This window comes from Drosophila ananassae, chromosome 2R, assembly GCF_017639315.1.
Source record: "Drosophila ananassae strain 14024-0371.13 chromosome 2R, ASM1763931v2, whole genome shotgun sequence".
Classification (NCBI taxonomy): Eukaryota; Metazoa; Arthropoda; class Insecta; order Diptera; family Drosophilidae; genus Drosophila; species Drosophila ananassae.
The window spans coordinates 16,856,523-16,873,476 of record NC_057928.1 but is presented as its reverse complement, the minus strand read 5'-3'; the positions used below and the strand labels follow the sequence as shown (position 1 = coordinate 16,873,476).

Sequence of the window (16,954 nt, the reverse complement as noted above, 5' to 3'; positions counted from 1 at the left end):
TTGTCATAAAGTTGCCGAAATATTTAGTATTAACAGGTTTTCTTCTGAGTTTTATGGCGAGGGATTACCCTAATAACTGCCAACTACTCATCAACTATTTAATTTTTTTGGCATTAAAAAATTGCAGAACATTCTTCTTTCCAAATTCATTGTTTCCATTCCCGTGGATAAAGCTTTTTCTCAAAATAACGGCTTAAAATAAAAATTTTATTTCATGACTTTTAGATCGTCCAACAATGCTTGAAAGAATTATAAAATCGGGGAGGTAAAACATTTTGTACAAGGTACAAACAGGAAAATTGAAAAGCCGGAAAAATGCTTTTAATATTTTTTTAACTTTCCAAAAATCTAAACTTTCCATTCGAAAAACGGAATACCATTTAAGAATCGGAGAACTTTTCCCCTTCTATCTGCATAAAAATATCGGAAAAGTGAAACGAAAAAAATTTGGACCATTTTTTGGCCAAAGTCATGATGGTACCCCTTTAAAAAATTTCGAAAAATGGGTCCAAATTTTTGTTGCCAGGTTTTGATGGGGAATGATGCTACTCGGAGTTCTAAGTTCGGGAAGGTATAACATTTATCGATCTTCCAAGTATTGGCCAAGTTATGCAGATTTTCCCACCAGGAAAATTGAAAAGCTGGAACAGCATTACTAAGGTTTTTTATTTTCCAAAAATCTACACTTTCTATTCAGTTTTTAGCGAATATCTTAACTATTTTGAAACCGATCGAAAAACGGAATACCATTTCTAAATCGGGGAACTTTCCCCCTTCTATCTGCATAAAAATATCGGAAAAGTGAAACGAAAAAAATGTGGACCATTTTTTGGCCAAAATCATGAAGGTACCCCTTTAAAAAATTTCGAAAAATGGGTCCAAATTTTTGTTGCCAGGTTTTGATGGGGAATGATGCTACTCGGAGTTCTAAGTTCGGGAAGGTATAACATTTATCGATCTTCCAAGTATTGGCCAAGTTATGCAGATTTTCCCACCAGGAAAATTGAAAAGCTGGAACAGCATTACTAAGGTTTTTTATTTTCCAAAAATCTACACTTTCTATTCAGTTTTTAGCGAATATCTTAACTATTTTGAAACCGATCGAAAAACGGAATACCATTTCTAAATCGGGGAACTTTCCCCCTTCTATCTGCATAAAAATATCGGAAAAGTGAAACGAAAAAAATTTGAACCATTTTTTGGCCAAAATCATGATGGTACCCCTTTAAAAAATTTCGAAAAATGGGTCCAAATTTTTGTTGCTCCGCCCGGAGTTGATATACCCTTGCAGTTAAGGTTGTTCCATTTCGGATCGTTCAGATTTATGGCGTTTATAGGATATAGTCGGCATATAGTCAAAATTATAATACCCTCTACGGGTGTATAAAATGTTAATGAATATTTAAAAATTTGAAAAAATCGGTTTAGATTTAAGTATGCTAGATGTTGATTGGGAAAGAAGGTACCTACAGACCTTAAATCTGGAAGATATGACATTTACTAATCGGCCAATTCTTTATACACCATTCGCTATTAAAAATGGCTTAAATGGAATCTTAAAAAAACACAATAATTCAGATTAGGTCAGATGACCATTTCTTAGCGTTTCTTTTTATCTATGCACTTTTAGACTTGCATCTTTTATCAGTTAATAAAAAGACTACATTTCTTATCTAATCTTACTTTTACAACACCTTTACACTTAGCTTATCAGCTGTTTAAAATAGATTTAGGTTTGTTTATTACTTCCCTGTGGTTTTTATAACGTTTACCATTTTCCCGAGATTTCCGGCATATTCTTTACCGTATCCAAGGCTGCTCCTTAGATAAGATGCTTTTGTTTTTTATATTTAATTTTATTTTGAATGCGGGTGCCCACGTGCTGCGACCTCTTGGATGGGTCAATGTCACGCTGGAAAATGTTTGTTTAGGCTCTCTCACTCTCTGTGTCCCCCGGGGGCAGCTGAAAAAATCTTTAAATTGCCATAAATTACAAGAATTAGTGGTATAATATCAGATACGGTTGCCAAAGTTGCGCAAACATTCGGCATGGTCAAGTGCAGATAGCGCAGAAAAGAAATTCAATTAATGGGTGTCTGCCCTTTGATGGCCCCAGATGAGTTGAGCTATGGCATAAATCATGGCTGACCTTCTCCCAGACCCGTCTGCTCTCCACTTCTTTGCCCCAACACCACCACCTCCCGACCGTCAAGACGAATCCAATGTATCTTTTATTAGAATTCTAGGGGTGTTAATGGTCAGCAAAGCATTTGGAACAATAAAGATTGGAAACTTTTTATTTGTACTATTTTTTTGTTGAAAATGGCCGGGTTTTGTTCGATTTTTCACAAAGAAAAATTACCCTTTTATGTTCAAATTTGAAGAGAAAGAAAAGTAAGTTATTAATTGTTGAATATTTGTAACCTAACCCTAGTTAGGTTGAAGGAATTTATCCAAAATTCACTCAATGCTGAATTATTTTGTTCAGTGCTCTAGTAACATTACACGAATTTGATGTTTATGCACGGATTTTGTGGGGCAGCTGGCGCACATGTTGCCAACGAGGCGCCACCCACTCAATGCCAATGTCCAGAGCAGATGGCGGCACGCCCACCCACTCCCCATAGCCAACACCCACTGGCACACACACCCACCCACTCCCCACCCCACTGGCTACAACCACCTCCCCGATCGCGATTCTATTTCCATATGGATGTCATCTCTATTTTTAGCAGCCATGGATCACGCTGCGTGTGGCTCGCTATGCTAACTCTTCAATGTATCATAAATTAATCTATTTCGATTTGCAACTATTCCAATGCGAAAAATTATGATCCATTTGTCTTAATGTTCGGCGGTCTTCAAAAAATTTCTTAAATTATTTTTGGGTTTGTTTACAATCCATCGAATATTATTTTCTCGAGTGCGTGCGCCCAATTTGTTGCTGGCTGTGTAAACAATCCGTTTTGTTTACCGGATTGCAATTTGACCACTTCACTGGTGTGACGAGCTGGGGCACCCACTGGAACTTTGGGATCATTTTCCAAAATGGATCAGGCCGCGCACAAGTCATAAATGGAATACTTTGTTGTAGGTCCTCGTGTTGTTTGTGTTTTCCTCCATTCAGTGAACATTCTATTAAGAATCTTTTCGAAAGAAATTTTAAAAATCATCATATTCATCTGAAATCTAAAATATAAATAGATAGTTTTAAAGAGATAACTGCAATGCCTTATAAAAATAACTCGAAACTCCTTTAAAAATGCCCTAAAAATATTAAATGTTTAAAGATTATGCCCTTCACCATCCCATAGTCCAGTTACTCATTTTCCTGATGATACCTTTGTTAGCAACTATTTCATCTTGTTGCACTGGCAAGCAACAAGTTGCCAAAGCCAAAAAGCTTTCAGCTTTTGCAAGCAGATTTTGTGAAAAGTGAGCTTAAATAGACATTTGATAAAATAATTAAATCCAGACTATGAGTAATGGATATTACAAATAACTGATCTGCGTAATTGCTTATAAATAGAGCCGGCAGACAGATGGCGTCGTGGTTCGCTTTGGATATGGTCAAGAGTCAGTGTTTTGTGAGCCATTTCAGGTTGGCCCAACCGCAGAAGGTAAACAATATATTTTCCTAGTTGGGAAACTAAAAATAAAATAAGAAGGAGGATTTCGTTTATTGCTCTGTTATTTGAAACACACATTTTTAGTTTCTGGGAGACGAGACGAGAAACAAGGCGAGACAAGACGCACCCGTTGCGCCCATAAATTAACTGGGCCAAGCACTCTGATCTCATGCGAAAAGTCAGCAGCCATAAATTTAAAAGTCTTTATAAATAATCGAGGCGAGCGGCGCATAAAAAAAAATGAAAATCTAAAACAAAACTAAAATAATCGCAACTGAATAAATTATAAATCAGGCATCGCCAATTAAAAGGGGCCAGGCATTGGACCAAAAAAACATCCCAACAAATGTTCACATTATCGGCATCGGAACGTACTTAAAAAATTATTAAATGCGCGCCAAACTTCGTAAAGCTTTGCAACATGATGCCAGGGAGAAGCAACATGTACCTAACTAGAACCGGCTAATTCGCGAGAGAATTCCGACGTCTCTTTTGTTTTTTAGTAGAGAACCCACAATATTGTTGGCATTTTTTATGTGAAGAATGGGGAACAAAAAGTATGACATATTTTATGACTTTGAAATAAATTATGAAAACGATTATGGAAAAATTTAATAATTTAAAAGCAAACAGAACACATTAAATGGTAACTGTAATGTTTTAAATGGAAATGTTTTAAAGATATTTGTAATAGTATATTTATTCAAATGACTCCAGACATCAGGTGGAGATTTTCACGAAGTACTGGATGCCGCAGGGCTTACTCTCATCGCTGCCCCGATCCAAAATGTACTCCTCAGAAAGTGAACCCGGCAATGTCTCATTATCCTCTTGCCCGTAATGATAGGTGCAAACCAGCTGCACTTGGATGAAACGGTCCTCAGGGGCCAGCTTCACGACTCCATCTGCAAATATATGCTAATTAATCGGATGTCTCCGCTTTGGATTACCTGCCAATGCGATTAGAAAAATTCAACTTTCTCATATATAGAGTAAGCATATTGTCTGAGGAAGACTTCTTTTTCATCTTGGAGTGCACAGGCTTTTTGAAGCTGTTTTTTATGTATGGTGGATACTCCGAGTGTCTATTAATGAGCGCTAAAATATGAATATAAAGTTAATTGTAAAATAATACAGAGAAGAAGAGTTAGAGTTGAAAAAACATTCGAAACTCGGCAACTTTACAAGCATGGCATCATGTTTCCAGGGAGAAGCAACAGTGTTAATTTGCAACATGTAGCTAAGAGGAGCCGGCAAGTCGGAGAGAGAATTCCGATTTCTCTTCTGTTTTTTAGCGAAGAACCAAATAATATAAACATTTTTATGGCTTAGAAAAAAATTGGCAAGATAAGATTTTTAAAAGAATTTAATTTTCTAAAGAACAGACTTCCAAACTGTTCAAAAATAATCCAGAAACTTTCATGTTTTTAATACATGAATTTAAAGGTGATTGTTTCTAAATTATTGTTATAATTTTTAAATAATAATAAGTTTAATACGTTACAGTTTAAGTTTAATACAGAACCTGTATGTTAGTTGAACTTTATAAATAAATAATATTAGGCATGAAATAATTCAATTGTTAAACTGTGCAAGTTTTGAAATAATCCCAACATTTTGAATCCAAAAATTTCGCCAAGTGCCGGGCCCCAGGTCCTCTCTCGGTTGAAACAGCATCTCATCACAGTGACGTCACTTCAGTGAGCAAAGAAAATTGTTGACCAAGCAGAGCAACAGCCACAGCCAAAGCAAAGCAATAGCACGGCTGTGGAGGCAAGCCGGCAGTGGAGCATTTGGGGCTTTGCGATTGCCACTCGGTTAGTCGCAATTTTACGCTCGTGACGAACGCACGCGTTCCTCGGCATCTCCGAACAACTGCCACTAAATAGTTAGTAGTGGTTGTCTAAAAAAAATATATATAAAAAACGAAACCTTACCATCTAACCATCTAACAAAAAAAAAAAAACCAAAAAAATAAAGAAAAGAAAAGAAAACTGAACTTCCGAACGACTTGACTGGGACAACAAGTGCCGATAGCCCATTGTCTTACCTTAGTTGCAAGTGTTTCTTGGCAGGTGCAGGTGAAATTCAGCCCGTGCCGGTTACATTTCCTATATCGGCCTGCCATTCGACTTCTCGTGTCAAAGCCTCACCGCCCAAATCGCGCTAATTGGCCTGATTTGTCCAACAAAAAAAAAAAATATATAAATAACAAAATAAATATCAAGTTTCAATATTTGCCGCGGACCCGCGAATTGTCTTGCCTAGAAGTCGGACAGTCTGTCAGTTGTGGAAACCACTAAAAAAAAGAAGATATATATACTCGATATATATTTTTCCTTTTTGGCACAAGTCCATCGCGGAGTGAAGCTTAGAAAGCAGGGAACTCTGCATATTTGCATTTCAAATTATTTGCACTTCCAACCCAGGCAGAAATCTAGGAAAGGTAAGCTAAAAAAAATATAGACAATTCTTCGTTTTTTTTTTGGCAAAGTGAAAATCAAACAATTAACTCGCAAAATTTTCAATTCGATTTATGGATATTTGCATAACATGATTGGAATATTTTGTTTATATATTTGTGCTATAAATAATGACAGAATATACTTAATGCCCAAAGATTCTTTTTGTCGTCTATTTCCTTGGGCTGCATAAATTATCCCGCTCTCGCGTGATATTCTATTCCATTCAGGCACAATTCTAATTAAGTGCTGGGACCTGCCCCAATGATGTTGCCACTCCCACGACCCCTGGACTCACCTCTGACCCCCCTCCCCCTCCGAATTGCTGTACAGAGAAAGCAATAATGTTCATTTAATTGAAAGGCTTTCCTCGTGGGGCAGTGGCTTAAAAGAGACATCACATTTTTAAGTTAAAAGATTATTATTTTTCCTTATCTTATCGCAGTGACCCAAAAACTGCAAACAACCATTGAGAATGTTTTAACTGGTTTCCATGGGAATTCTGATAGCTGATTTGCTAAAAATAAGACAACAATGAGTTAAAAATATATTTTTTTAAATTAGTAATGTCATATGGCCAAGATAGGAGAAACAATATTTTTAAATCATTGTGATGAGCTCGAAAAGTGGAAATTGGAAGTGTAATCTATAGAATTTTTGCTCTGTGCCTTTTGGCCATTTATTCGGTGGCTTTTTTATTGCCTTTGTTGGTATATCTGAGCTCTTGTTGGGATTGTTAGCAAAACTGTAGATTTATGCAGTAGATTAGCTCGTCAACACAAAGCGAAGGCCAAAAGGACATGCTCTCCAAAAGGGCCAAATCCGCTTATTAATGAGCTGTCACTGGCCGTATGGAACGAGGAGGGCTTAGCGCTGTAAAGGGGGCGTGCCACTGCTCAGTCTTGGTCATCAATTAGCGCTAATGTGGCAGTGTCGTCAGTGCTGGCTACTCGCTAAATGTCCTTGCCACACTTTTGTCAATCAGAAGTGGGTTTTTTCTTTAAATTATTTCTTATTTTTTTTTTTTTTTTTTAGCCGCTTAGCTAGCCGTGCCAAAATGCATTTAATATTCATAAACCAAGTCGGACCGAGTGAGTAGTGAGTGTGACTAAGCCGACAAGCCAAGGAATAATAATCGTTAAAATCGATTTGGTTTTATTTTATTTTTTTTTGGAGGGGTGGAAGTGGAGGTGGAGGTGGAGCCGCTCCAATGGTGACCTTCAACGTGCTCCTCCTGCTCGAAGCTGAGAGATTTAAGCCAAATGCACGAATCGCTTTTTTCGAGGGTCATAAATAAAAAAGCGAGCCGAATGGACCCTGACACCAGGTCTACCCCTCCCCAGGTGCCCGGCTCACTACCCATTCCATAGACTTATGCCATTCAGGTGCTCGACATGCCGCATATTTTTAGACATTTAGCAGAATCCACTAAAAATACATTGCTTTCTTCAGCAAAAAAAAAAAAAAACGAGAAAAAAATAAACAAATCTGAGGGAACGAACGAAGGAATACTTCCCTCAGAAAAAAGGAACACAAAGCCTTGCATTCAGAAACGGACAGAATTCGCGCGGGGCTATCATAAAATGCCGAAATGCAGAAAAAGAGACCAAAATACGAGAAAATAGACATTAGCCAGCAAAAAATGAGATTCTGCGGTAGTGGTGGCTGAGATCTAAAAGGATATTCGAATATGGGCTACCCTATAGTAGGAGTAGTTGGAAAAAAGGGGGTCTTACCATGTAATAATATCTGGCACAAAAATAATGAGGGTCTTTTATACTTTCTATTAATATTATATATTAACTATCCCTTAGTCAAGGTAAACTAAACTCAGCCTCTAATAAATCATAGTTTTGGAACTTTTTCCCCACATCTCTTCCAATTATCTGGAGTAAGAATCAGTAATCCCTTGGATCACTATTGCACTTCCCTAGAATCCCATTTGGTTCTCCACAGAGACAAAAATGATAAACTTCCAAGTGTGTGCCGGGGATGTGAGAATGCGAACTAAGGATAAAAAAAAAAAAATAAAAGAATAACAAACAAATTAAAGAAGACCGAAAAAAGAAGGGACAGAAAAAACATTTTGGCAAGAGCATAAAAATAAAAATGAAATAAAATGGCATTAAAAATGCAACAGTTCAGTGAGATAAGCACGAAAGAAAGCCAAGATAGATTTAAGAAGCGTAAGACAGCACTGAGGGAAAAAATAAGGACCGGGCCGGGAGCCTGGAGCTTTTCGACCGAAACAAAGAAGGGACAAAAATGGGCCACACACACATGGACCAGCACACCTTGTCGAATTTTAAATGAGTCGGGCCACGGGGCAGGAACAGACAAAGCTGAAGGTGGATCCTTCAATAAATGTCCAGTTTCCAGGCTTTTTGTGTTGGTGTCGCAAATGCCTTGGCTGCTTCTTAAATATATTTTTTTTTCTCTTCGTCTTGGGGGCCTGGCCAGGAGTCAGTCCGTTTCGACACTTGGCACGGTTTTAATGCCCTGGCCAAGGTTAACACGAACACGGAGGACACTGGAAAAAAGTATGCTATACTTTATTGAGGCTAAAATTATGGTCCTAAATATTTACCAATTATTACATTTATATAGATGGTCTTATTTTTTAACGAAATTACAATTATTTTTAATAGGAGCAAGTGCCAAATATATCTCTCAGTGCCCTTTGAAACACACATTGCATCGTATAATGTCAAAGAAATGGATAAGACCGGCAAATAGAAATGAAGAAATAGAAATTGTTGGAAAAAAAATACAGGGCCACTTACAGGGTAAATGTGCCACAGAGATAAAAGCGTAAATAGAAGCGAGGCACGAAAATTTTTCAAATTACCTGCCAAAGAGTTTGGGGGCAGGGCCACCGCCCACATTTGATGTAATCCTTGCCGAGATGGCGGGTGTGTGTGTGTGTGTAAGTGGAACTTATTGAAAGTGCGAATGGGCACGCCAACCTGCAAACACACACAAGGATAATATGCATATGTGTGGGTGCGGATAGCATTCGACACATCCTGGCAGGCGACCGCAGTTTAAACAAACTGCTCGGCCTGCCCATGTCCACATGTTCCGCACTGTACTGCCGGGGGGAAAAGTCTGTCACCTTTCCTCCTTTCTACTCTCTATCCCTCTTTTTTACTTTCCTTTTTTTACACTGAGAAATAACGAGTCTTTATCCTTTATCTTCATACTCTAAAAATTCTTCAAAACTTTGAAAGAAAAATATATTTTTGGAAATTTTTATTCAAGTTAGTCTGATAAAAAAATGGAATGAATGTAATTAATATTTCTTAATTTATTTAATTTAATTTTTTTTAGTGTCCCTGACTACCTCTGCAGACTTTGCGTGTGTGTAATGAATTTAAAGTTTGCTCTGCATACATTTTTCATACGCTTGCAAATTGTTATGGTTTCTGTAACCAACCGACCACCAAAACCCCATCTCGAGAGCCCCTCTTTAGAAACCCCTCCCTGGACAACCTCTTACACATATATACCTTCTATTAAGTGGGTGTCGTGTGTGTTGGCTTTTGTCCTTGTTATCCACACGAGACATGATTATTAATTTGCAATTTCTGCTAATTGCATGAGCTTCGCCCACCGCCCACCCACACTTGCCCCCCAGGTACCAGGTATTAGGTCTTCCATCTTGGCCATCGTTTAAAAACTTATTTTCACCTCTAGCTAGTGGTTTCAGCCACATTCCGCCACGGTGCTACTGTTCAAATAGATAAGCATAGATTAGATTAGTCGGCGGTGGAACATGTGGAACACATAATATGCTTTCTCTGGGGGCCCTACCTTGTGTGCTCTACTTGCGGGATTATTATGGCTAAATGGCAACTTAAAATAGTTTGGAATTCTTCAATTTTTGTTTTTGGCCAGACCACTTGACTTTCCTATGCGTTGGTCAAGGAAAAATGCCTCAGAAATTCCTGGAATTTTTGTTTTTTTTTTTTCAATTGAATCTTAGAGGGAGCAATGAACTATGTATTTCTAAGGAATGGGTTCTAAAATGAAACATTTATATAAATTATTAATTTTTTTAATCATACAACATCTTCTTTCTATAAATAAATATGAATAGTTATATGTTTTTTTGATGGTTCTCGGAAAGATTAAAAATTAATTCCCATTTGACAGCCTATCTTTATTACAGAGAACATCTCAATACATTATTTCCACAATATCCCCAATACATCCCACTTAATGACAACCAATTCATTTGGAGAGTGTAATGCCCACACTAGAATGAGAAATTTTCGACTTTAAATATTTATTTTGTGGCAATTTATTCGCCTTGCCTGCTGTAATAAAAATCAATTTGCGAACAAACTGCCAGCCATTACGATCGAGCCCGGCTTGAGATGAGTGGCGATGAGTTTTACGTTGGCGCTTGATCCGACGGCTGTCATGTCGATGCATTATAAATTGTTGACATTAGCTGGGAAATGATGATGAGGACGACCAGACGGCGTCTGCTCAGGCGATAGCTTTAATTTCGTTGATTGAACAGCATTAGAACCGAGCATCATACGTTACACAGACGCTAAGAATGTTTTAAGAGCGCAATCTCGAACAATCTCTAATCGATCGAATGGCTCTGGCATTTTAGATTCGTGGGGTTAGCGGCTAAGTAAGTGGTTTAGCCGAACTCGCAGCTTCCTGTCTGGGAGCGGCTTGTGGGTGGTTGTCCTTGACCCGGGCGTGGCCATTCAGTAGGCGAAGGCCTATTATAAGGAGCGCCCGCCAGAAAGTTCTACGCTTTTTACAGGCTTTGCGCCAAAGGTTGCGGCATTGCGCATACGCCCCGTGGCCCGACTAAAAATTAACCCGTTAGGAAACCACGCAATCAGCATCCAGAGAATTAAAAAAATAACTTTTTAAAATGATAAATAGAAAAATAACTCGAATTATTAGCCAATAGATAGATATGATTTTTTTTTCTATAAACCTTGTTGGAAAAAGTTTTTTCTAAAAAGGGTTAAGTTTGCCAAACAGCAGGAGTTGGCCTCTTTATTTAATATTTGGCCTTTGAAGCTGCAACACAGCCAGTCCGGGCAGCCTAATTAAGTCGATGGTTGGCCTTCCTGCTGTGCTTTTGATGGCAGCAGCTCAAAACCCCCAGATTTTGGTCCATCGTGTTGCTAAACCCAATGCAGATTCTAGCTACCTACCAAAACTGCACTGGTCAGATGAGAAAAAAACCCGCACATGCTGATAATTTAGCCGAACGCACCACCCAACCACAGTAGAAACACCACCGCTTGACAATTTCCATCGGGCTACAAATTGTTTTCTTTTCTGCGGTTTTTACTCTTAATTATGCGCCAGTTAGGTGGAGTTGGGAATTACCATGATTTTAGTCTCCTCTTCCCCAGAGGTTGTCGGGTTTCGCTGACTTTGACATTTGAGTTCAACTCGGCTTACATTATAAAAACAATTTTTTAATATTTTTTTTTTCCAGTCTGTTCAAACTGTCGCGAATCGGCGGTTCATTAAACTGAAGTGTCATTCTGCGAACGTTCCTCTGTCTTTTTTTTTATGTTTTTTGTTCACGGTAACGGAACAAAGTACAAAATTGTAAGAATGTGTTGTAATACCAAAAGGGAATGGGGCATGATTTTACGAATTTTGAGAACTGTTCTCAAGTTGACCTCAGCAAAAGTGGAGTACCTGGAAAAAATATATTATATGATAGAGGGCTTACCATCTTACTTCTTATTTAATAAGCTATTTCTATTCCCCATGGTATTTTTGTAATAATATTCAAAAAACTAATAAGAAAGGCCTATGAATCATAGCATTATCCCTTTGAATTTATAATAAAGGTCTTCCCAAATTCCACACTTATTGGAATTGGCCAAAATCCGTTTCCAACATGGCATGAATTACATCATAATCGTCTCGTTCGCACACCTTTAAGAGCCTTAAAAAAAGGCTCGCTTTGCCCATAACAAATCGAAAAACTTTCAAATTGCTAACATACTCGTAAAATCTGTTTTTATGGCTTCACCCAGTCCAAGTCCCGAGACAAAATCGGTGAGATATGGCAGTATTATAATTGCACAGGCCCCACATTCGTCGCTTTTTGGCCAAAAAAAAAAAGTGGAGAGAAAAAAAAGAAAGCGCCCGAAAAGTTTTCGGCTTCGACATGCAAAAATTGTCAAGAACAATAAAGCGAAACCATATAAAATATGTTTTGGGTGCGTTGACGCATGAGAATTTGAGAAACTGAGAAAGAGCGAAGGCAAGGGACGGAGCTACACTGGAGACACACGCTAAAAATGCCAATTAGGCTGAAACCGAAACTCTCAAGCATAATCAACTCGGCCCAGAGAAGCCGCTCTTGTTGAATTCCAACAACATGAAATACATAAAAAACTTTCAACTGGATTGTGCGTTTGGAATGCCAAATTTAGCAGATCATGTTGCTGACAAATCCACAAAAAAAAAAAAAACAGAACAAGAATTAAACAAACAAAACTATAACAACTGGGAACAAGAACCTCTGAATTTTGGGTCTTGGGCCTCCATATCGTAAATGATCAAGCCCCAGAGATCCAATAAATTATTTGGTCAGCCCCAAAGGAAAACAAAAACAGAGACTTTGTTGCTTTATAGGCCTTATAATAGATTAATTTCTGACGCCAGAGTTCTGAGCTCAAGTTCTCGCCAAAGTGAGACCATTTGATATTCCTTTCATGGAACAAACATTGTTTTAAATGATTGAGTGAAATGATTTCATAAAATCACTACTCATTTTGTAGATTTTGTTTTGATTTGATTTATAAATAGTTGACAAAAGAATAAAACAAGTTTTGAGACACAACACTAGGTGTTAAATTATATTTCTAATTAAGCCAATCTAGTGTGGAGTGGGCAGTCGTAAAATCAAGCCTAAAGTTCAACGAAATTAATCAACATGGTTTATTTATCGGTGTGAGTTCCCTTGATGAATTCGGCTGCTCAGAATTAATGATGCAATACATTAGGCCAGGAAGCTGGCGGCCTTTGGCTCATTATAAATTCTATTGCGTCAGTTCATAAATGAAAACGCCATAAATATGCAAAATTGTCAGTGGCCAAGATGGCGTTGACAAAGTCTATGATTAACCGCGACCGCTGATAAGATCCAGTCTGAGAACCTTTGGCAGAATCACTCCACTTAACCCGATTAACTAACCCAGATGGCGAGAATCGCAAAACAAAATGGGATGTACTCATTTTGAATTCTCTGGAACTGGTTGGGAAGATAAGATAACCCAGAAGTCTCAAGTTTATCTGAAAATCTTATCTTTTTGTGAGTGTGTAGTTAAGGGAAAACTTTAAAGAATATCTTGTAAGTTATTTATCACATTTCACCTTATTTAATATTAAAAACATTTCCGACATGCTTGAATGAGTCTTCTCGACTCCGTGCATCATACATCCGCTCTGCATGCCTCCATGTCTTGGATTTGACATTTGAAATTAATGTGCGTTTAATATGTTTTCAATTTCAATGAGAATATCAAAAATGTGCCGAAAAATTTCCGGCATAAATTGGCGCCGAACAGTCACATAAATCTCTCCGCCAAAGTGGATGCTCTACAGTCCCGTTGTTGGCGCCTCCCCTAGGTATGGATCCGTCCGCTATTTATGCAAATTGCAAACAATCCGAGACACCCCATTTCCTCCCTAACCCGTGCAATTGCGGAAAATGTAATTCATATTTTTGCCCTGTTTGTTGCGCCTCTTTTCTATTTAGAGTTTGGTCAATGATTTGCCACAATTTAATGGAAAACTGATTGCCGCATAATGCAATTTGAATGTATTTTTGTTGCCTATTTGTGTGTGGACATTTAAATAGATTTCTTTCACCGGAGCCGGGTTGAATTTATAATGTAATTTCTCATGCATCCTGGCCTGACCTCCAACAAGTTCCGTGCATGTGGGAAAAGTTTACAGAAAATTCTCAAGCTGTTGGAAAAGCAAAAATTTTTCAAGCCAGCAGAGGAAACAAGAAAGGACGGCTATAGTCGACGTCCCGACTATGTGTCACCTACTATGGTGACACCGACTTGGGTTATAAAAAGTTTACAAAAGCATAGAAAGAAATTTTTCTTAAAAAAAAAACAATCGCGAAAGGGTTGTTCGAATATATGATACGTCATTGCCTAGGATTGAAGTTTTTATGTCATTGAAGTTGTTCAAGAATATTTACTTGACGGCTTTTTCCAGAAGTTTCAATACAACAATTTTCACAGATTTTGTAAAATGTATGAATTTGTAATCACTTTGAAATCTCAGGTAACCATATATTTTATCAAATTCCCGAATAAAATAATTTCTATTGCTCCGCAAAATTCTATAGCCGTACAAAACGCTAAAATGTACCTAGCCAGCTGAGGAAAAAAATTGAAATATTTGCGACGAGCAAAAAAAAATGTTTATGCCCCCTTGGGGTAGTGAGGGGTGTGTGAGTGTGTGTGTGTACCCCCTTTTGTTGTGCATTTATTTTTGTTAGTTTCATTTGCCTTGTGCAGCTGCTTTGCAATTTAACTCTTCGCAGTCCGACCCCCTCGTGTTTGCCCAGCTGCCTTGCATCGCTAATCCAGTGCGAGAAATTTTCCACTGCAGCCATAGATTTTCTCGCTCGCCCCACAAAATGTCATTTGTTGCAGTTGGCAACTGAGGCAAGTAGATCTTTAGACGAGAGACAGCTACTTATGATGCGCTTAATTTGAGTTTGTTTAGGAGAAATGTGACAACGAAAAATAGTTTAGCACAAGAGACTAGAAGTAAACAATGGCTCATCATCAGAATTTGAAAAATAGAATAAAATAAATATTTAAGAGATACTGACGAGTCTTGAAAAAGTATCATAATAAGTTGTGATGTTGTGGCATGTTAGAAATATAATTATATATTAATTTAAATAATATTATATAATAGTAAGTTTTTACTAAATAACATATTTTTTTTTCCATTACAGGTAAAGTTATGTTCTTATCTTAAACTAAATGGTAAATATTTTTTGAACTTGAATCGTAAATTAATATTTCAATCTTTCCAAAAACTATAAATACATAAAAACACATTATATGATATGCAAAACACATTATATTGGCAGATAAATTTCATTTCGTTGCGAAATGCGTTTTTGCCTGCACGGTGCGGACACCAGTGCGTATGAGCAATGCATCGCGGCAGACACATATAACGTATACGCCGAGTGTTCGCCACGCGCAATTAAGCAAAACAAAATGCGATCGCAAAGCGTTCATAAAAGCTTGCAAAAAAAAAGATGAAAATAAAAATGTAAAAACCTCAAAAAGCCAATGGCGAAAAACGGCATATAAAAATTAACACCGAGCATAAAATATTCGCAATTTAACAGCGGCGTGTGCATGATAAATAAATGTAAAAATTTGCACGATAATTAATAAAAATTTAGAGGTTGTATACGGGGGATTGTATTGGCTTGGCGGTGGGATACAGTCAGCCACTTGACCATAATCAGTCAATCAGCCAGTAAAATGGGAACATTGTTGGCTCACCCGTTAATGAAGTTGTTGTGTTTGCTGTGCCAGCCCGCCTGCCGTTTGTTTATGTCAGCGATGCCAGCCCACGCATATAAATATTGCAACTATATAGACATATGCATGTTTCGATATGTGTGTCTATCCGGTGTTCGCATAAATGCATTTGCCGGTGACAACTCACGCACTGCATTCGGCATGGGTCGCAGCCAATTAGGCGCATCAATTTGGCTTGTGTTGCTTGTTTATCGAACGCCATGGAGAATCAAATCGAATTGAATCGAGTGGAGTGGAGTGGAGTGGAGTGGAGGGTGGTGGGGAGGCATGTGCCACATGTCGACTGGCTAATCAGACACTTTGGGGTTATTTCCAATGCAGATTTCGCCGAGTATTGTGGTTTATCGTTTGCAGGCAGGCAGAGGGCTTGCATATCGCAGAGTTGTAGGTCCTGAGGGCAACCAATGCCTAGATGCTTAAATTATCAATTAAATCAATGCCCCAGCTTTATGATCTCTCGCGGGGTTTTCTCAACTGTCAAGAATTCTCATACTCTTATAGAAGCCCCTTTCAAACACTAGTATCCCTACCCCTTAAACATTTCTCTAATTGGAACGTATTTTTGAAACCGTACTATTCGGACCTTGTTTTCTCCCCTTAAACATTAACATGTTCCGAATCATGTCCACTGATTTCTTTGTTTGCTTCACCGACATGGCTTTCAAAGACATAGAACCTAAGGGCCATATGTCTGAAAGTGGTAAGAGTCCGAGCTCCGAACAAAAGGATCCACCGTTTGTGGAACGGCTAGGTGACCCAGATGGGTGGCTCTGCGATTGCGATTGCAAGTGCAGGTGCGTAGGTGGTGCTGCCCAGTTGTTGCTTGTTTTCGAAGCAGGTCAACAATGGAGTGCCACTCAATATACAGAAACACAGTGAACAAACAGCGGCAGCAGCTACTACTTTGTATGTGCAATCTGGAAAAATAGAGACTGGAGTGGCCTGAAGGGGTCAGGGGGAGATCAACAAAATGCAAAACGCAAATTGCTAAAATCCTTTTCAGAGCTAGGCCGGAAAGGATACGCTTGTTAGCAGCGGAAGCACCACCCAGATAAGGAATAGACACAAAAACGGGTCCAGAGAGAGAAAGAAACTCGGTGGGACATTGTAATTAAACGTTTAATGCGATTGTTGCTGCTGTTGCTGGTGTTGCTGATGTTGCTGGTGTTGCTGGTGTTGCTGTTGCTCTTCCTGCTTTGTTAATTGGGTCACTTGAAATGAATTTTTAGCGCTTATTCAAATTGCCAGCCTGTAGTACATAATGAAGATG

At 38.3% G+C, this 16,954-nt stretch overlaps 1 protein-coding gene across 5 annotated transcripts in view; it reads left to right on the top strand.

Annotated features, from left to right (window-relative positions):
* The first annotated feature begins 5,420 nt into the window (after positions 1 to 5,420).
* The window catches only part of LOC6493154 (trichohyalin), a 42,944-nt gene continuing 31,410 nt past the window's right edge, over positions 5,421 to 16,954 (top strand). For 3 of the 5 annotated variants that reach the window (XM_001957125.4, XM_014908755.3, XM_014908757.3), the window contains exon 1: positions 5,421 to 6,075. The gene's annotated coding sequence lies outside the window, so the exon portion shown is untranslated. Of the gene's footprint in view, positions 6,076 to 15,080; positions 15,112 to 16,954 lie in introns of all 5 variants that reach the window. The other 2 variants (XM_014908756.3, XM_014908754.3) reach the window with 1 other exon arrangement.